At 35.3% G+C, this 20,426-nt stretch overlaps 1 long non-coding RNA gene, 10 other non-coding genes and 3 pseudogenes across 11 annotated transcripts; all 14 read left to right on the top strand.

Annotated features, from left to right (window-relative positions):
• Positions 1–529: 529 nt before the first annotated feature.
• Positions 530–600, top strand: LOC116281083 (small nucleolar RNA SNORD113/SNORD114 family). The gene has a single exon (XR_004190541.1). It is a non-coding gene; the product is annotated as a small nucleolar RNA SNORD113/SNORD114 family (small nucleolar RNA).
• Positions 601–3,125: 2,525 nt separating this feature from the next.
• Positions 3,126–3,196, top strand: LOC116281094 (small nucleolar RNA SNORD113/SNORD114 family). The gene has a single exon (XR_004190551.1). It is a non-coding gene; the product is annotated as a small nucleolar RNA SNORD113/SNORD114 family (small nucleolar RNA).
• Positions 3,197–4,079: 883 nt separating this feature from the next.
• LOC116281063 (small nucleolar RNA SNORD113/SNORD114 family) lies at positions 4,080–4,160 on the top strand (annotated as a pseudogene).
• Positions 4,161–5,750: 1,590 nt separating this feature from the next.
• LOC116277444 (small nucleolar RNA SNORD113/SNORD114 family) lies at positions 5,751–5,822 on the top strand. The gene has a single exon (XR_004186900.1). It is a non-coding gene; the product is annotated as a small nucleolar RNA SNORD113/SNORD114 family (small nucleolar RNA).
• Positions 5,823–6,392: 570 nt separating this feature from the next.
• On the top strand, positions 6,393–6,473 carry LOC116281062 (small nucleolar RNA SNORD113/SNORD114 family; annotated as a pseudogene).
• Positions 6,474–7,979: 1,506 nt separating this feature from the next.
• LOC116281070 (small nucleolar RNA SNORD113/SNORD114 family) lies at positions 7,980–8,051 on the top strand. Its single transcript, XR_004190531.1, has one exon. It is a non-coding gene; the product is annotated as a small nucleolar RNA SNORD113/SNORD114 family (small nucleolar RNA).
• Positions 8,052–8,903: 852 nt separating this feature from the next.
• On the top strand, positions 8,904–8,978 carry LOC116281053 (small nucleolar RNA SNORD113/SNORD114 family). Its single transcript, XR_004190521.1, has one exon. It is a non-coding gene; the product is annotated as a small nucleolar RNA SNORD113/SNORD114 family (small nucleolar RNA).
• A 170-nt stretch (positions 8,979–9,148) lies between these two features.
• On the top strand, positions 9,149–13,993 carry LOC140697202 (uncharacterized). The gene is made up of 4 exons (XR_012074052.1): positions 9,149–9,202; positions 11,084–11,169; positions 12,024–12,097; positions 13,917–13,993. It is a non-coding gene; the product is annotated as an uncharacterized lncRNA (long non-coding RNA).
• On the top strand, positions 10,505–10,575 carry LOC116281078 (small nucleolar RNA SNORD113/SNORD114 family). The gene has a single exon (XR_004190536.1). It is a non-coding gene; the product is annotated as a small nucleolar RNA SNORD113/SNORD114 family (small nucleolar RNA).
• A 339-nt stretch (positions 13,994–14,332) lies between the features above and the next one.
• Positions 14,333–14,404, top strand: LOC116281057 (small nucleolar RNA SNORD113/SNORD114 family). The gene has a single exon (XR_004190524.2). It is a non-coding gene; the product is annotated as a small nucleolar RNA SNORD113/SNORD114 family (small nucleolar RNA).
• Positions 14,405–15,230: 826 nt separating this feature from the next.
• On the top strand, positions 15,231–15,311 carry LOC116281061 (small nucleolar RNA SNORD113/SNORD114 family; annotated as a pseudogene).
• A 1,538-nt stretch (positions 15,312–16,849) lies between these two features.
• LOC116281151 (small nucleolar RNA SNORD113/SNORD114 family) lies at positions 16,850–16,921 on the top strand. Its single transcript, XR_004190599.1, has one exon. It is a non-coding gene; the product is annotated as a small nucleolar RNA SNORD113/SNORD114 family (small nucleolar RNA).
• Positions 16,922–17,736: 815 nt separating this feature from the next.
• LOC116281150 (small nucleolar RNA SNORD113/SNORD114 family) lies at positions 17,737–17,811 on the top strand. The gene has a single exon (XR_004190598.1). It is a non-coding gene; the product is annotated as a small nucleolar RNA SNORD113/SNORD114 family (small nucleolar RNA).
• Positions 17,812–19,328: 1,517 nt separating this feature from the next.
• On the top strand, positions 19,329–19,400 carry LOC116281144 (small nucleolar RNA SNORD113/SNORD114 family). Its single transcript, XR_004190592.1, has one exon. It is a non-coding gene; the product is annotated as a small nucleolar RNA SNORD113/SNORD114 family (small nucleolar RNA).
• The last annotated feature ends 1,026 nt before the right edge of the window (positions 19,401–20,426 follow it).

Consider the following 20,426-nt stretch of genomic DNA (forward strand, 5'->3'; position numbering starts at 1 on the left):
ATGACAAACTCCTAAATGACCTGGGTAAGTAAAATACAGAAAGTAGGAGTCAGTGGCAATAAATTTTCCTTTTTCTTTTTTTCCCCATTGACTGTTTTATACCTTTCAAATGGACTCATTCGAGTTGATTAAGCCTCATTCCATGAAGGTGCATCTGTCTTTTAGAGGCACTGAGAACAACGTGAGTAATAGTTAAACTTCTTGTCTGCTTTTGGGGTGTGTGTGTGTGTGTGTGTGTGTGTGTGTGTGTGTGTGCTCAGTGTACAATTTGAACAAGCCACAGAGAATCACAGAAAGAGAACTGTAGCTCAGTGATAAACATAGACATTTATGACACATTCATTGATTAGTGTGTACTTGGAAAAAAAATTTTAAAAAGATAAATTGAGCGAGAATGATTGGTATATGGAAGAGAGATAACATGAATCTTCTTTGTTTTTGTGAATAATAGGGTTTTAAATTCTTATTAGTGATGTACTGGATTAGTAAGCAAAGAAATAGAGATAAACGAAGAAAAGAGACTCAGCCCTGGACCAATGATGATGATCGTGACGGGAGGAGTCCTGGACGATGAAAACATGTCTGAAATCTGAGGTCCAGCACAGAACATAAGTGGCCTATTCCCTCTGCTGCAACTGATTCTAGAGAGAGACTCAGGAATACAAAAATTATATTTGGTATAGATTTCATAGACTTAGATTTGTTACTATTAATGGATCTATCATTGAAGATTCAAGCAAATATTTTTAAATACATATGGCAAAATAGGGTGAAGCCTGTCCATTATGAACATATTTGGTGAAGCAGAAGCTATAGTTCTTTTTAACATTTTTATTGATTTATAATCATTTTACAATGTTGTGTCAAGTTCCAGTGTAGAGCACAATTTTTCAGATATACATGAACATATATATATATTCATTGTCAAGTTTTTTTCTCTGTGAGCTACCATAAGATCTTGTGTATATTTCCCTGTGCTATACAGTGTAATCTTGTTTATCTGTCCTATAATTCTGAAATCCCGTCTATCCCTTCCCACCCTCCACCCCCTTGGCAACCACAAGTTTGTATTCTATGTCTATTTCTGTTTTGTATTTACGCTTTTTTTTTCTAGATTCCACATATGAGCAGTCTCATATGGTATTTTTCTTTCTCTTTCTGGCTTACTTCACTTAGAATAACATTCTCCAGGAACATCCATGTTGCTGCAAATGGCATTATGTTGTCGATTTATGGCTGAGTGGTATTCCATTGTATAAATATGCCACATCTTCTTTATCCAGTCATCTGTAGATGGACATTTAGGCTGTCTCCATGTCTTGGCTATTGTAAATAGTGCTGCTATGAACATTGGGGTGCAGGTGTCATCCTGAAGTAGGGTTCCTTCTGGATATATGTCCAGGAGTGGGATTCCTGGGTCATATGGTAAGTCTATTCCTAGTTGAGGAGTCTCCATAGTGTTTTCCACAGTGGCTGCACCAAACTGCATTCCCACCAGCAGTGTAGGAGGGTTCCCCTTTCTCCACAGCCTCTCCAGCATTTGTCATTTGTGGACTTTTGAATGATGGCCATTCTGACTGGTGTGAGGTGTGATACCTAATTGTAGTTTTGATTTGCATTTCTCTGATAGTTAGTGATATTGAGCATTTTTTCATGTGCCTATTGATCATTTGTATTTCTTCCTTGGAGAATTGCTTGTTTAGGTCTTCTGCCCATTTTTGGATTGGGTTGTTTATTTTTTTCTTATTGAGTCGTATGAGCTGCTTATATATTCTGGAGATCAAGCCTTTGTCGGTTTCACTTGCAAAAAATTTTCTCCCATTCCGTAGGTTTTCTTCTTGTTTTACTTCTTGTTTCCTTTGCTGTGCATAAACTTGTAAGTTTCATTAGGTCCCATTTGTTTATTCTTGCTTTTATTTCTATTGTTGAGTAGACTGTTCTAGGAGAATATTTTTGAAATGTATGTCAGATGTTTTGCCTATATTTTCCTCTAGGAGGTTTATTGTATCTTGTCTTATGTTTAAGTCTTTAATACATTTTGAGTTGATTTTTGTATATGGTGTAAGGGTGTGTTCTAGCTTCATTGTTTTACATGCTGCTGTCCAGTTTTCCCAACACCATTTGCTGAAGAGACTGTCTTTATTCCATTGTATATTCTTGCCTCCTTTGTCAAAGATGAGTTGACCAATAGTTTGTGGCTTCATTTCTGGGCTCTCTATTCTGTTCCATTGGTCCATATGTCTGTTTTGGTACCAATACCATGCTGTCTTGATGACTGTAGCTCTATAGTATTGTCTGAAGTCTGGGAGAGTTATTCCTCCAGCCTCTTTCTTTCTCTTAAGTAATGCTTTGGCAATTCTAGGTTTTTGATGGTTCCATATAAATTTTATGATTTGTTCTAGTTTTGTGAAACATGTCCTGGGTAATTTGATAGGGATTGCATTAAATCAGAAGCTATAATTAATAGAAATTGAAAACACTGTTGTCAAATAAATGGATGATAGTCACCACTTTCCCATGCTCTATAGACATGCTTATGTAAGAGTTAGTTTCATTGTTCTGTCACAGGCTGAAGACTGAATTTTTTATTTTCACAAGATAAAAATCATAGAGAGGAAGAAAAAAAATACCTGAATACTTCGTAAATGCAACGTGGGAAACAAATATCAATGGTGATGAGGTCTCAGTCTTTTTTATCATCTGCTGTGTTCTGTCCTGCTCAGGATGATGAGTGCCCTAGAGATGATTCAGCATTTCCATGGACACGTGCTCTGTGCTTGCCTGTGTTGATAGAAGAATAAAGAGATTAATGTGAGTAACAGTTGAAGTTCTTTTCTCAGTTGCTTTTTTCTTTGAAGGGAATTCACTATATTTTTACAAAGTGTGTGGAATGTAAGTAGAGAAGGCAGGTGTAGCTCAGTGTTCAGTATGGATAGACCATTATGTTGATTGATGCACATATGGAAAACTGAGAGTATAATGAGAGAGAGATATTCAAGTAAGAAAAATTCTATGTACAAGGCTCTTCTTGGGTTTCTTTTTTTGTGCTGTACTGCTGATGTTATTACTGAGTTTTGATTTAATCAAAAGAAGTAGAAATGTGGGTAGGGAAAGGGGAATGATGTTGGAACAATGATGACTGCTGTGACTTATGGGACCTACAGGATTAATCCCTGTCTGGAATGCTGACGTCCAGTGAAAATAGAGTGGATTCTTTTGTCCTGATTGAAGTGATCCTCTAGGCAGATTAGGGATGAGGGGCTTATTTTTGGTCTTTGTTTCATGTATTATCAATCTATTATTATAACTGGATAGATGTGAGATCTATAAATAAATAGTTAAAAGTAAAAATGAATAGAATAAAACGTTGTCCAATTACAGAAATACATGATGAGGCTAGAAATAATATTAATATGTCATGGAAACCCTGAAGTTCAATTAGAAGAGAAAGGTAATGAATGTTATTACATAAGGGAAGGATGACGTAGACAGGATAAGCATAGACCGTGTTCATATTCTGGATCATTGACAAGCTCAGATTTATTCCTTTTGTTAACACACTCAATACATACACCAAATTAATGATGGCCTGAATAACTATGTGAACGTTGAAGCAGGTCTATGGGGTAATGTGTCAACCATTTTTCTCATCTACTGTTCTTTATACTCCTCAGAATGGATGCATGGACCTGAATGAAGGATTCTTCCTTGATCACCAGCCTAGGGTTCCATCTGTGGTTAAGGAGCCAGTAGACCAGTGTGAGCACAGACTTCTAATCTTGGCTTGTGTGGTTTGTTTAAGGGCATTTACTGCATGAACAACATATTGGAAATATAATTAAAGAAGGCCATTTTAATGCTATTGATAATTAAGTGACAAATATGAAGCATTATATTAATACATACGTGAAAAACTGATAATGAAGGATATAATGATGTGAGAATGGCTGTAGAGACACACTGAGGATATCAAGTTCTTGTTGGGTTGTGCGAATCATATAGTTTTAAAATTATAATTAGTGGATTGGTGAATTAATCAGTTCAGCATATGGGACGAGTGAGGAGACCATGGTCTTTACTGGATCGATGATGATCCTTACCGGCGTATGAGTCATCGATGACGAATAATACGTGTCTGTGTCTGGAACGCTGAGGTCCAGTCCAAAAGACACGTCTCCTTTCTCTTCATGCCTTTTCATTCTTTCCTGTCGTGAACTAATGAAAGACTCCATCACCAAACACTACGGATCCAAGGAGAGAAAGTCTCAATCTTTCTAACCACTTGTCTGTTTGGTACTTTGCAGAATCGAAGCTGAAGGTGATGTCATCTTCCACTGTGATCAAGGTTCTAAGGGTCTCGGGGTCAGAGGTCACAGACCAAGGTGAGGAGGGGTGCAAGGGCTTGTCTTGGCTGGGGTGGTTTGTTCGAGGGTTTCCATAGTGTTTTTCCCAATGAGGAATACATTCCAAAGGGTGCTTCTGTCCCACTGATGAGTATGCTGGGAAACCTTATGTTGAGAAAGAGGTACCAGAGAACATGGCTACTCATTCAGGAAAGAGATGCCATCAATTTTGGTAATGATGGGAGAGGAGTGTGGGATATTGCAGAGTCTTGCTTTTGGGTTTTGAATAGACATGTGTTTATCTGATGATTGTCAAGGAAGTAATGACTAAATGGATGCAACTGTACCAAGGAAAGAAGTCAAAATGGGCCCCAGTGACCCCGTGGTGGTGGGCCGACGTGCCACGGCCAGTGAGCAGTGTGTCTGGAACCCTGAGTCCAGCCACTTAGACACTCCCTTGCTTCCGTGTCTTGTGTGATCCCACGGACAGATGTCAGGAGTGTATGTCGATCCTGTTCGTATTTTGAGTCAACAGGTCTTGATTTTACTAATCTCAGTGGATCCATGAGAGAAGCAGTAGTGAGGCCAGGTCAGTAATAGGTAACGAAGGAAAGGTAAATCATTGTCTACCCGTCAGCATCCATGGCGAGGCAGGAAAGATGAACACAGATGGGCCCCGCTGATGCCCAGGATCAATGATTTGCGTCAAGGGCATCAGCTCTTTGGCCGAGAATGACCAGACATGAATAATGGCGGTTTCACTGCTCAGGCTCCTTCTGAAGTTAGAGGGTTTTTTCCGTTGTGTGCTTGCTGTTCTTTTGTGTGTGTGTTTGGAGGAAAAAGAAATCCCTCCGTTATGAAAATGTTATAGATTTACAAGTGCTGAGTAGGTGAAAGGGCGGGAGAAGAACGAATGACGATGAATTCTCCTTTCTCTTTCTTTTTTTCCCTCACTGACTGCTCTGTGCCCCTCCAAACGGGCGCGTTCGAGGTGATGAAGCCTCCTTCCTCCGTGGTGGGCCTCATGATTGCGTCTGTCTCGTTTGGAGGCCCAGGGACCCCTGTGAGTACGAGTCAAGTTTCTGCTTTTGGCAGGGCTGAATTTTTGTGCATGCTTATATATGCTGTGGATTAATTGAAATTTCCATCTAGAATCACAGAAGGCACAGTGTAGCTCAGTGATAAACAGGATTTTAAGAAATATGAATTGATTGATACATAGATGAAAATCAGCATCATGATATGAAAAATGAGATTCATGGATGGGGGAGTGACCTCTTGATAGAGGAGGGGTCTTATGACTCTCCCCGGGTTTTGTGGATCTTGGGGGTGTCCATGGTGATCAGTGAATTAGTGAATCTGTCAAGACATCGTGCAGAAAGCAATGCAGAAAAAGTGATACAATGCTGGATCAATGATGACCACTGGTGGCGTATGAGTTGTGTACGATGAATACATGACTGGAAGTCTGAGGTCCAACAGAACAGGAACCCAGGCCATTCTCCGTGCGAGAAGGCATCTTGCAGACAGATGTCAAGCATGAAAGAGGGGCTAATTTTTGGTCTTGGTTTGATCATTTTTGTCATCTGCTTGGCTTCCTAGCCCTCAGAATGGCCACCCTGGACCTGAATGAAGGAGTCCTCCTGGATCAGCAGCCTAAGGTTCAATCTGCAGTTGAGGAGCCAGCAGACTCGCGTGAGCACAGTCAGTCCTCTGATCTTGGTCTGGATGGGGCGCCCAGGGACATGGACTCCATCTCCACAGTGCTTGGAGTGTAATGCAGCAAGGCCTCTTTCATGCTATTGACAATAAGGAGACAAAAAGGAAGCATTGTCTGGATTACAGCCCAAGGGAGACAGGGAGAAGGGATGTGAATATATATATTTATATTTGATATATATTGATGTGGGAATGGTCCCAGAGAAATGTTGGGGATGCCAGTGCCTTCTTGGTGTGGTGAGTCATTGAGTTATCCACTCTAGTGAGTGAATCTATTTATTAATTGATCATTTCAGCGTATGGGACGAGTGAGGAGACCGTGGTCTTTCCTGGATCGATGATGATCCCTACCGACGTATGAGTCATCGATGATGAATAATACGTGTCTGTGTCTGGAACGCTGAGGTCCAATCCAAAAGACATGTCTTCATTCTCTTCATGCCTTTTCATTCTTTCCTGCCATGGAACGAATGAAAGACTTCATCACCAAACACTGTGCATCCATGGAGAGAGAAAATCTCAATCTTTTTGTCACCTTCTCTGGTATTTTACGGAGTAGGAGCTCTTGGTGATTTCACCCTTCATTGTGATCATGTTGTTTTGTGACAGAGACCAAGGTGAGTCATGGCCAAAAGTTTTGTCTTGGTTTGGAACATATGTTTAAGAGTTTTCACCATATTATTAAAAAGTAATAAATTTAATAAAAAAGATTTTAACTATGGCCTAAAGATAAATATGATATGAAACTTTATTTTGATTAATTGATATTCAACAACATTGGTATTTATTTTTAAGAGACATGTGATCTATTTTTGTAATGATTAGAGAGAAATTTGGGATAGTCAGTGTCTTGCTTTTTGTTTTTTGTTCATCATGTGTTTATGTTATTATTATTGTCAATAAAATAATGAGTTAATTGATACAACTATATAAATGAATGAGCTAAAGGTGACCTCAAATGATGATTACCTAATGACTCATCGACAGTGACTAGTGTGTCCAGAACCCTGAGCAACAACATAATATACACTATCTGTTCTCTTTTTTGATCCTATGGACAGATGTTAGAAATATATAAAGATCATATTCTTATTTTGGTTTTTAAATTTAGATTTAATATTATTAATGGTCCAATGAAAGAACCTTTAAACATATGTAAATAATAAATATTGAAGAAATGATAAATCATTATCTACCTATGTATTTCTATGATCAGATAAAAAGTACTAATAAAAATTGTCAACACTGATACCCATTATGCAATAAATGAATCAGAGATGTCCCTTATTGGCCAAGAATCATGTGGACAACAATAATTAAGACTCCATTAATTCTTCTGGGTCATTTTGAAGTTTGAGTTTGTTCTCTCTACATATGAAAACGTTGTAAGTTCCTAATGACTAAGTAAATGAAATGTAGAAAGCAAGAATCAATAGGGATGAATTTTCCTTTCTCTTTTTTCCCCTCATTTGCTGCACTTTGTACTCCTCCAACTCGACACATTCCAGCTGATTAAGTATTTTTCCATGGTGGTGCACCTGATAATTGCGTCTGTGTGTTAGAAGAAGCATGGAGACCAATGTGAACAATCGTCAATTTTCTTATCTTGGATTTGGTGATATTTGTTTGTGTTTGTTGCAGTCAGTGTATTATTTGAACATTCATATAGAATCACAGAAGGAAAACTGTAATTTAGTGATAGTTTATCAAATATTAATTGATTAATGCATATTTGTAAAATAGCATCACAATTTTACAAAGAGATACATAGACATGAGAATGATCTATTTACAGAATAGGGATATAATGACTCTTCTTGGGTTTTGTGAATGGTAGGATTCTAAAATTGTTACTAGTGCAATAAAGAATTCATGAATCAACAACGTAGAAATGAATGAAGCAAGTGAGGGACAGTATTGGATTGATGGTGACTGCTGGTCGCGTATGAGTCGTATACTATGAATACATGTCTCGAGCTTGGAGATCCATTATAAAATTAATCTAGTCCCTTCCCATTATTTAAAGCCACCCTAAAGACAGATATCAGGAATATACTAAGATTTGTATTCAGCCTTTATTGTTGTGCATATTCACTTGTTAATGTAATTGGATAAATGATAGACTCTATAAATCAATATGTAAATAAGTTAAGATGAATGAGTGAAGCACTGTGTAATTATATAAACCACGACATGGTATATATATTACCTGTGTTGCTAAAAGAGTAAAAGTCATGGCTAATGTTCACATTCTGAGTCAGTGGCAAGATCACTCTTGTTCATTTTCTTAGGAGAAAAATTATATTACACCAAATTAACTATTACCTAGGAGCTGCTTAAATAAAAGGTTAAATACAAGGTTCAGGAGAGAAAATATCTCAACCATTTTTACCATCTTTTCTGCTCTGTATACGCCTCAGAATACATGCTGGACTTCATTTCAGGATCTTTTCTTGATCGTGAACCTTTGGATTACGTCTCTGTTTTAGGAGCCCAGAGGCCAATGTGAGCAATAATCAAAGTTCTTGTCTTGGTTTGGGTGATTTGTTGAAGGGTATTCATTGCATTAAGAAAATGTATTAAAAATACTCAAAAGAAGTCAAACTGTGTCCCAGTGATAAATATGAGATTAATGGGAAGCATTACAATGGTTAAAGCATTTATGAAAAGTGGGATAATTAATGACAGAGACACAAGATGTGAGAATGAGTCAAGATATGTATTAGGGATAACAGTGGCTTCTTGGGGTTCTGTGAATCATACACTTTTAAAATTGTAATTAGTGTATTAATAAATTAATCAATAAATAATATGGGATGAATGAAGAGCAGGTAGTCTTTTCTGGATCGATGATGACCTATGCCAGCATATGAGTCATCAATGACGAATAATTCATGTCTGGAACTCTAAGGTCCAACTACAGAATTGTCCTCTTTCTCTTCATGCATTTTCATCCTTTATTATAACTGAACCAAGCAAAGAATCAATAAGCCAATATATATGGATCCTTGGAGAGAGGAAGTCTCAATCTTTCTATCCCCTTGTCTGTTTGGTACTTTGCAGAATCGAAGCTGAAGGTGATGTCATCCTCCACTGTGATCAAGGTTCTGAGGGTCTTGGGGTCAGAGGTCAGAGACCAAGGTGAGGAGGGGTCCAAGTGTTTGTCTTGGTTTGGGTCATGTGTTCATGGGTTTTCAAAGTATTTTTAAAGTAAAGAAAATAAGCAAAAGGGCAGTTATGCCCCACTGATGCATATGATATGAAACCTTATGTTGAGTAAGTGGTGACAGAGAAGTTTGATGTTGATTCATGAAAGAGATACCATCAGTTTTGGTAATGATTAGGGAGAAGTTTGGCATAGTCAGTGTCTTGTTCTTTGATTTTTGTTAATCATGTATTTATGTTATTATTATCAATAAAGTAATGATTTAATTGATACAAGTATATAAATGAATGAACTGAATTTGGACTCAAATAAACTAATGATTTTTAGAACATGAGTCTTGGGGTCTGAATAATTTGTCGGTAACCCCGAGGTCCAACACGGTATATACTCTATTCTCTTTATTTGATTCTGTATAGAGATATTAGGAATGTATAGAGATCATTCTTTTATTTTGAGTTAGTAAATTTATATTTAATATTATTTATGGATGAATGATAGAACCATTAATGATATATAAATAACAAGAAAAGGAAAAGGCAAATTGTTGTCTACCTATGAACATCTATGGTGAGCAAGAAGGTAATAAAAATTGCAAACACTGATGCCCATTATGAAATTCATCAAGGATGTTACCTCTTTGGTTAAGGATATATAGATATGAAAAATAAAGATCCAATTAATTATTCTTGGTCAGTCTCAATTTTGAGGTTGTTCTTTCTTTAAGAAAAAAAGTCTTTACATTGTGCAAAAGTTATAAATTTCCAATGACTGAGTAAATGAAAGTTAGAAAGTAGGAGACAATGGGGTAAATTTTCTTTTTCTTTTTCATCATCTGTGCTTTGTAATGCTGAAAATGGACACATTTGAGCTGATTAAGAATCATTCCATGGAGGTGTGCCTTATGATTGCATCTCTGTCTTAGAAACACAATAATAATAATAGATAATAACAGTCCAATTTCTTTTCTTAGTTGCTGTGATTTTATTTTGTTTGTGTGTTCAGGGTAGTATTTGAAAATTTCCTGTGGAATCCCAGAGGATAACTGTAGCTCAGTGATAAATATTCAGTTTTATGAAACATTATATTGATTAACGCATAGATGAAACACAGCATCATAATTTTCAAGAAGATACATTGATGTGTGAATGATCTATGTACAGAGTGCGCGTATCATGACTCTTCTTGGGTTTGTGAACAACAGAGTTTCAAATTATTAGTGAATTACTGAGTTAGTCAATAAAAGTGTAGAAATGAATGAAGGAAATAAGGGACAATATTGGATCGATGATGACTACTGTGGTGTATTAGCTGTGTATGTTCAATATGTGTCTGGAACTCTGAGGTTGAACAGAAGTAGAATCTGGTCCATTGTCCTGTCTGAGGTGATTTCATAGGTTCATGTCAGGAGTACACCAAGGAGATACATATATTTTGTTTTTGTTTGTTATGTTCATGCTTTTTCTTTTCATTTTTTTGTAATTCGATCAATGAAATAATAAAGTAACACCAATAAATAAAGATGAAGGCAGTGAAATATTGTAGAATTATACAAATTTGTGGGTAGGCAAGGAATAGTCTTAATGTATCTTGAAAACACTGACATCTGTCAGGGAATACATAGGACAAGGTTGTCATTCTTCGACTAAGGATGAGAGAGTTACTGATAAGTAATAGTGTTCATTTTGTCTATCAGTGGCAAGATTGACATTGTTCATTTACTTAAGAGAAAATAAAATATATATTATTTCAGTTCGCTGCTTAATAAATAAGCACCTAAATAAACGGTGGCATGAAAGGACCAGTGAGCATAATGTCTCAATCTGTTTTTATCATTTGCTCTGCCTTGGACTCCTTAGAATGGTTTCATTCGGCTGATGTTAGCGTTCTGGTATTGTGACAAGCTCTGTGGTTGCACCTGTGGTTTAAAAGCTTGGAGACTAGTGTGAGTAATATTCAAAATTCTTTTCTAGATTTTGTGATTTTTAAAAAGGTTTTCAGTGCATTATTAAAAAGTGTGAAATACCCTGATCATCAAACTATGAAAACATTAAAAATGGGGTTAGGAGGAAGCATAGGAAATATTGAAATCAGTTAATGAAAGATATATATTTAAAGTGAGAGATAATTCTGTAGATAAACATTTGAGATAATCAAGGAGCTTTTCTTGGGTTTTGTGATTCCCGAGGCATTTGTTTTATTGTCAGTAATGACGTGATGAATTTATCAATAAAAACGTAGATATCAATTAAGATAATGAGGGCCAGACCTGGATAAATGATGGTCTGTGGTCAAACACAAGAGAAACCTCATCCCGTCAGTCATCTTTTCCTATCCTACAGATAGCTTTATAGGCTCTGTAGGAGTGAAGTGATCCCACAGAGGTATCAGCTGTGTAGGAGAGCAGTGTACTTGGTCTTTGTGTACCTGGTAACTTAAAAATATTATTATAAAGAATCAATGACAGGATGAAAAAGAAATATATAACTGAATGTAACTAAAATAGATGAAGCATTCATTGTTAAATTACATAACAAAAATATTGGAATGAAAAAATGTTGGAATGAAAAGCAAAAGCTTCAAGTGCATGTGTCTTTGAGTAAGAGTGATATAGACAGTGATAAGTTAGTTACTGACTGTATTAGTTACGCGTTTGACATTTGATTCATTAAGAGAAAGAAAGAAGTGTTACAATGAATTAGTAAATGTCTGAATGACTGGGAAAATGAATGGTTTAATGTGCATCAACAGAGAGGGTATCTCAGTATCTTGACTGTCTGTCTGCTTGGTACCCTTTAGATTTTATACTTGAGGTGATTTGAAGTTCTTTCATCTGAGGAGTGTCACATACCTTTTGTGTCTGGAGAGACCAGGTGAGTAATGGTCAAAGTGGTTGTCTTGGAATGAGCCCCTTGTTTAAGAATATTTACTCTATTGTTAAAAGGTATTAACTAATGTTAAAGTTAACCATGGCACAATGATAAATATGAAATGAAGCATTATGCTGCTTAAATCAATAATGTGCAAGATTGAAGACTTTGTGTTATATCAGCTTCATGTGTTTACCGTAATGATTCAACATGATTCTCACTTCAGTAAGACTTTTGACATCTGTCATCTTAGATAGTAACAAATATTTTTTTCTTGTGATGAGAACTTTTAAAGATTTACTCTCTTACCAACTTTTAAATATGCGGTACAGACTTAACCACAGTCGCCATTCTGGATACTATATCCCCATGGCTTACTTATTTTATAACTGGAAATTAGTACCTTTTGATCTTCTTAACTCAACTGTCCACCCCATAGACCCCACCTCTGGCAACCAAAATCTGTTTTCTGCAGCTAAGAGCTCTAAGTGCCTTTCTTTCTTCCTTTTCCCCTCCATCCTTCCTTTTCTTCCTTCCTTCCCTTATCCCTCTCCATCTCTGTTTTTCTTTCTTTTCTCTTTTTTTTGGTAAATTCCACATAAGTGAGATAATACAGTATTTACCTTTCTTGTTTGACATTTCATTTAGCAGAAGACCCTACAGTTCCATCCATGTGGTCACAAATGGCCAGATATCCCCCTTTTTAATGGCTGATAATATTCCATTGTAGAAATAGACCACCTTTTCTTTATCCATTCATCTATCAGTGGACACCATGGATTACCAAGTTGTTAACATGTCTTGGCTGTTGTATGTAATGCTGTAGTGAACATTGGGATGCAGGTAGCATTTTGATTTAGAGTTTTCATTTTCTTTGGGTAAATACCAGCAGTGGAATTGCTGGGTCCCATGTCAGTTCAGTTTTAATTTTTTGAGGACCCTCTGCGCTGTTTTCTATAGTGGTTGGACCAATTTATATTTTCCACTGACAACGTATATAGATTTCCTTTTCTCCACATCCTCGCCAAAAGTGGTTTCTTGTCTTTTTGGTAATAGCAAGTCTAAAAGGCGTGAGGTGATGCATCTCGTGGTTTGATTTGCATTTCTCGGATTAGTGATGTTGAGCACCTTTCCATGTGTCTGTTGGCCATCTGTGTGTCTTCAGTTGTTGGTTTTTTGTGAATCACTTTATTATTGTGAATGAATGAATAATTTGATTGAGGTAAGTGTAGAAACAAAGGAAGAAATGCAGATTCAAGTATGAACTAATGAGGACAGCTGGTGAGGGGAGAGTCACGGATGATGAAGACCTCAGTTGGGATCTTGGAGGTCCAGCACCGAACAGAACCAGCCTGTTCCCTCAGGGGGAGTTGCTTCTGTGGAGAGATGTGAGGACTAGAAAAGCATCATATCTTGTATTGATTTCACTGATGTAGATAAGGTTTTATTTTTGGAATAACGATAGAACCTTTAAACAAATATAAAGAAGTATGTTACAAGATGGTGCTGAAGTGTTGCCCATCTATAAACATATAAGGTGGGATGAAGGATATCATTAATAAAATAAGAAAGACTGATGACCATTAAGAGATAAATAGATCATGAAATCAAGTCTTTGATCAATGTATAAGTAAGAGTAAATATGATTATTCAAGGCAGGTCTAAAGATTGAGGGTTTTTTTTTGTTTGTTAAGGTAAAAATTATATATTAAGAAAAATAATAAATACCTAAATACTGAGTAAATGAAAAGCAGTAAGCAGGATCAATGGGAATTTCCCTCAGTTTTTAAGAAATTCATCTGTTCCTCTCTATACTCTTCAGAATGAAAACTCTTGAGATGATTTAAGCATCTCCCATGGTCACAAACTGAGTGGTTTCCACTCCTTAGAGAAGCTGGGAGACTAATTGTGAGTAAGAGATGTAATTCTTTCCTTGGTTTCAGCATGTTTTCAAAGGTTATTTGCTGTATTATTAAAAGGTGTGGAGTGTAAGTAGTGAAGGCAGTTGTATCTCATTGCTAGATATGGGATATATGAAAAATTGTATTGATTAATGTATATATGGAAAATTGAGTTTAAAGAAAGAAAGAGATTAATTGATGTAAGAATAATTCTTTATAAAGATTCAGGACATCAGGGCCCCCTTTGCTTTTTCAAATTGGACTGTTTAAAATTATTAGTCGATTACAGATTTATCCGTAAAAAACAGAAATATATATAGAAAAAGAGGGACAGGACTGGATCGATGATGACCACTGCTCGAGTACGAGTCGTGTACGATGAATACGTTTCTGCAACTCTGAGGTCCGATGTAACATTAACCTTGTCCACTTTCAGTATTTGAGGACATCCTTTGGACAGATTCCAAGGATATACTAAAATCTTGTAGTTGGTCTTAATGTTCATGCATTTTCATCTATTATTATAATTGGCTAAATGAGAGAATCTATAAATATTTCAATAAGATGAATGAGTGAAGCATTGTCCAATTATTAAACAATATGTGAATATTATGACTGTTCCCTATGTGATTAAAAAGTAAAGGTTATGGAACATGTTCTGATTCTGGGTCAGTGGCAAGATCAAATTTGTTCATTTTCTTAAGAGAAAAATATTTACATAAAGTTAATGATTGCCTGATTAAATAAAAGGTTAAATGCAAGGACCAGTGGAGAGAGTGTCTTAACCATTTTTATCATCTGCTCTGCCCTGTGCTCCTCAGAATGGACCCGCTGGACCACGTTTCAGGATCTTCCCTCAACTCTGAGCCTTAGGGTTTCCTCAGTGTTTTAGGAGCCCAGAGGCCACGGTGAGTAATGAAGGTTTTTTTCCTGACCTGGATGTTTTGTTTAAGGGTAGTCAGTGTATTACTAGAAAGTATGAAATCTACTAAGCCCAGCTGTGTCCTGGTGACAAACATGCGACTAATAGAAAAACTAAATTGATTGAAGGATTTATAAACAGCAGGCTAATTATTGACGGAGGTACAGTGTAGTGAGAGTGGTTTTATGTACATAATTGAGATAATAATGCCTTCGTGGGGTTTTGTGAATCACATAGTTTTAAAATTGTAATTTGTGAATTAATGAATTAACGAATCAACAATATAGAGAAATGAAGAGAAAGTAGTCTTTTTTGGATCAGTGATGATCCCTGCCGTCGTATGAGTCACTGATGATGAATAATACGTGTGTGTGTCTGGAACGCTGAGGTCCAATCCAAAGACATATTTTCTTTCTCTTCATGCATTTTCATTTCTTTCCTATCATGGAAAGAATGAAAGATTCCATCACCAAATACTATGGATCCATGGAGAGAGAAAGTCTCAATCTTTCTATCCCCTTGTCTGTTTGGTACTTTGCAGAGTCAAAGCTGAAGGTGATGTCATCCTCCACTGTGGTCAGGGTTCTAAGGGTCTCGTTCTTGGATGGAGACCAAGGTGAGGAGTGATCGAAGGGCTTGTCTTGGTTTGGATCATTTGTTTAAGGGTTCTCATAGTATTTATTATTAGAAAGTGATAAGTACAGTTGAAAGGTTAGCTATGCCCGAAAGCTAAATATGATACGATACCTTATGTTGATTAATTAATAGTCAATAACATTGATATTTATTAATGAAAGTGATATAATCTGTTTTGTTAGTGAGTACAGAGAAGTTAGGAATACTCAAGTGTCTTGCTCTTTGGTTTTTCTTAGTCACATATTTATTTTATTATTATCAATGAAGTAATAATTTAATTGATACAAATATATAAAAGAAAGAAGTAAAAGTGGGCCTTAAATGAGCCAATGATGATTAGCAGGTATGACTGAATAATAAGTATCTTGAACCCTGAGGTCCAATACAATAAGTACTCTGTTTCGTAGTTTATTTTATTCTATGGATAGAAGTTAGGAATGTAGAAAGTTTACGTTCTTAGACTTAGATTTGAAATCATTACTAGCTCAATGATAGCACCATTAAAGATATATAAATAATAGATTATAAGAATAGATAAATTATTGTGTAATTATGAACATCTATGGTGAGGCACGAAATATTAATTAAAAGTTGCCAACTCTGATGCCCATCATGAAATACACCAATCAAGGGTGTCACCTCTTTAGACAAATATCAGATGGACATGACCAATTAGGTTTCAGTTTTATTGTTCTGAGTAATCTTGAGTTTGAGGTCATTCTTTCTATGAAGAGAATAATCTCTACAATATGAAAGTTATAAATTCTTAAATGAGATAAATGAAAAGTGGAAATCAAAAATCAATGGTGATACATTTTTCTTCCCTTTTATCTTTTTATCATCAACTGTGCTTTATAATTCTCAATGTGAACACATTTGAGCTGATTAAGTATTATTCCACAGTGTTGTACCTTGTGATTGAATCTCTTTGCTAGAATCACAGAGACCAATGTGAGTAATAGTCAAATTTCTTGTCCTAGTTTCGTTGGTTTTTTTGTGTGTGCATTTATATTCATTATATTATTTGAACATTTCATGTAGAATCGCAGAAGGCAAACTGTAGCTCAGTGATAAATGTAGAATTTTATGAAACATTGTATTGATTAATGCATAGATGAGCAACAGCATTATAATTCATAAAAGAGATACATTGATGTGAAAATGAACTACTTTCAGAATAGGGATATCATAAATCTTCTTGAGTTTCGCAAATAATAATTTTAATAAATTATTAGTAGTTAATTAATGAGTTAGTCAATAAACATGCAGATGAATGAAGAAAAAAAGGGACAATATTAGATCGATGATGACTGCTGGTGGCGTATGAGTCGTTGGCGATGAATACTTGTCTGCAACTCTGAGGTCCAACAGCAAACAAAATTAAACTAGTCCATTTCCATTATTGAAGACATTCAATAGACAAATGTCAAGAATATATTATCTTATATTTGCTCTTTTTTGTCATGCATTTTCATCTATTATTATAATTGGATAAATGAGAGAATCTATGAATAAATAGGTAAATAAGTAAAGATGAATGAGTGAAGCACTGTTCAGTTGTATAAAGGTATGAATGTTATGACTGTCACCTGTGTAGCCAGGGGAGTAAAAGTCACGGATAATATTCAGATGCTAGGCTAGTGGCATGATCAAACGTGCTCATTTCCTAAGAGAAAAAAAATTTACGCCCAATTAATGATTGCTTAAGGACTGATTAAATAAAAGGTTAAATGCAAGGATCAGTGGACAGAATGTCTCAACCCTGTTCATCATCTGCTCTGCCCTGTGCTCCTCAGAATGGACACACTGGACCTGGTTTCAGGATCTTCCTTTTTCAGGAGCCCAGAGGCCACTGTGAGTAATAATCAAAGTTCATCCTTTGGTTTGGGTGTTTTGTTTAAGGGTTTTCACTATATTAAGAAATAGTGTGAAAAATAAGCCAAACTGTGTCCTGGTGACCAATATGGTATTAATGGGAAGCATTACAATGATTAAAGCATTTATGAAAAGTGGAATAATTAATGACAGAGGTACATTGATTTGAGAATGATTCTAAATACATATTAGGTATAGCAGTGACCTCTTGGGGTTTTGTGAATCATACAGTTTTAAAATTGTATTTAGGGTATTAATGAATTCATCAATAAATAATATGGGATGAATGAAGAGAAAGTGGTCTTTTCTGGATCAGTGATGATCTATGCCAGCGTATGAGTCATCGATGACGAATAATATGTGTCTGGAACTCTGAGGTCCAATCAAAAGACACGTCTTCTTTCTCTTCATGCATTTTCATTCTTTATTATAATTGAACTAATGAAAGAATGAATAAGCACATATGTGGATCAATGAAAAGGAAAAATCTCAATCTCTTTATCACCTTTTCTGTTTGGTACTTTGCAAAAGAGGAGCTCAAGGTTATGTCAGCCTCCGTTGTGATCAAGGTTACCATGTTCTATGCTTATAGGACAGAGAACAAAGTGAGTAGTGCTCAGAGTGTCTTGGTTTGTCTCATTTAAGGTTTTTATGAAAAGGAATAAGTATTATTAATGAATATTATACTATACTAATATATGTAACAGTATTATAATATATTTTAATAGTAATAAATATAATCAAAAAGTTTACCACGGCTCAATGGTAAATATGACATGAAACCTTACGGTGATTAACTGATAGTGTACAACATTGATATCTACTAATGAAAGAGATATAATCATAATCTATTTTCATAATGATTAGGTAGAGACAAGTTAGGAATATTCAAATGTCTTGTTCTTTGGGTTTGATAATTATGTATTTATTTTATTTTATCAATGAAGTTATGATTAATTAAAAGAAATATATAAAAGAATGAAGTAACCTGGGCCTCAGATGAACCACTGATGGTTAGTGGACGAGTCTATTTCTTTGTTTATTTCATCCTATAGACAGGTGTTAGGAATGTATAAAGGTCGATTTCTTAGATTAGATTTAAAATTATTATCATTGGTGATAGAACCATTAAAGATATACAAATAATAGCTTAAGGAGAAAAGATAAATTGTTGTCTATGAAGATATAGGCTGAGGCATGAAATATTAATAAAAATTTCCAACACTAAAGCCCATTATAAAATAGATGAATCAATGCTGTCACTCTTGACCAAAGATCATATAGGTGTGAATTACTGAGTCAGTTTTGTTATCCTGGATCGTTCTCATGTTTGAGATTAGTTTTCCTGTTAAGAGAAAAAAAATCTCCATGTAAATTCCTAAATGACTAAATGAAATGTATAAAGTAAGAATCAATTGCCTTAAATTTTCTCTTTTTTTCCCTCATTGACTAAGCTTTACTCCTCAAACTGGACACATTTGAGCTGATTAAGCCTTGTTCCCTGGAGGCGCACCTTATGATTGCATCTGTGTCAGAAGCAGAGACCAAGGTGAGTAAATAGTCAAATTTTTTATCTTAGTTTTGGGTGATTTTGTGTGTGTGTGTATGTGTGTGTGTGTGCATTCAGTCTGTTATTTGAAAGTTCCATATAGAATCATTGAAGGACAATTGTAGTTCAGTGATAAATATTGAGTTTGATGAAACATTATATTAATAATGCATAGATGAAAAACAGCATTATAATTTTGAAAAGATACTGACATGTGAATGAACTTTTTATAGAATAGTGTATGACTCTTCATTGGTTCTTATGAACACTAGATTTTTAAAATTATTATAGGTGAAATAAAGAATTTGCTAGTAGACTGTAGAATTGAATGCTGAAAAAGAGGGACAGTGTTGGATCGAAGATGACCACTGGTGGCGTATGAGTCATTCACGATGAATATGTGCCTGAAACTCTGAGGTCCAGAAATGGAATCTGGCTCACTGTCTTGTTGAGGTGATTTTATAGATACATGCCAGGATTATACAAGGATTTATATACTTTGTTTTTGGTAGTTATGTTTATTCTTTTTCTTTGACTTTTTATAATTGGATCAATGAAATAATAAATAAAGATGAAAGCAGTTAAATATTGTTCAATTATAGAAATGTGTGGCCAGCTAAGGAATAGTCTTAATTTGTATTGAAAACACTGACATTTGTTGGGGAATATATACGATGAGGGTGTCATTCTTTGACTAAAGATGAGAGCGTTATTGACAAGTAATAGTCAATGTTCGTGTTGTCCATCAGTGGCTAGATTGATAAAGTTCATTTACTCAGGAACAAATAAAATATACATTACTCTATTTGCTGCTTAATAATTGACTGACTAAATTAATGATGGAATACAAGGACCAATAAGCATATTGTCTCAATCTTTTTTATCATTTGTTCTGCCTTACACCCCTTAAAATGCTTGCATTCCACTGATAGAAGCATTTCACCATGGCAAAATCTCTGTGGTTGCATCTGAGGTTTAAAAGAATGGAGATCAGTGTGAATAATATTCAAAATTCTTTTCTTGGTTTTATGTTTAATAATTGCATTATTAAAAGGTGTGAAATATACCAGAAACTAACACAATATTGTAAATCAACTATACTTCAATTAAAATAAAAACTTTAAAAGTGTGAAATGTGATAATCATCAAACTTTGAAAATTGTAAAAATGGGGTTAAGAGGAAGCATTATATATTATAAGTTTGTATAGGAAGTATTGAAATCCATGAATGAAAGATACATATTCTCAGTGAAAACTAATTTTGTAGACAAACATTAGAGATATTCGGAAGCTTTTCTTGAGATTTGTGATCCTGAGGTATTTATTTTATTGTTGTTGATGAATTATTCAATAAAAATGTAGCTATCAATGAAGGTAATTAAGGCCAAATCTAGATAAATGATGGTCTAAAACCAAACACAGGAGAAATCTTGTCTTTTGTCTCCACTC

This window comes from Vicugna pacos, chromosome 6 (assembly GCF_048564905.1).
Source record: "Vicugna pacos chromosome 6, VicPac4, whole genome shotgun sequence".
Taxonomy (NCBI): domain Eukaryota; kingdom Metazoa; phylum Chordata; class Mammalia; order Artiodactyla; family Camelidae; genus Vicugna; species Vicugna pacos.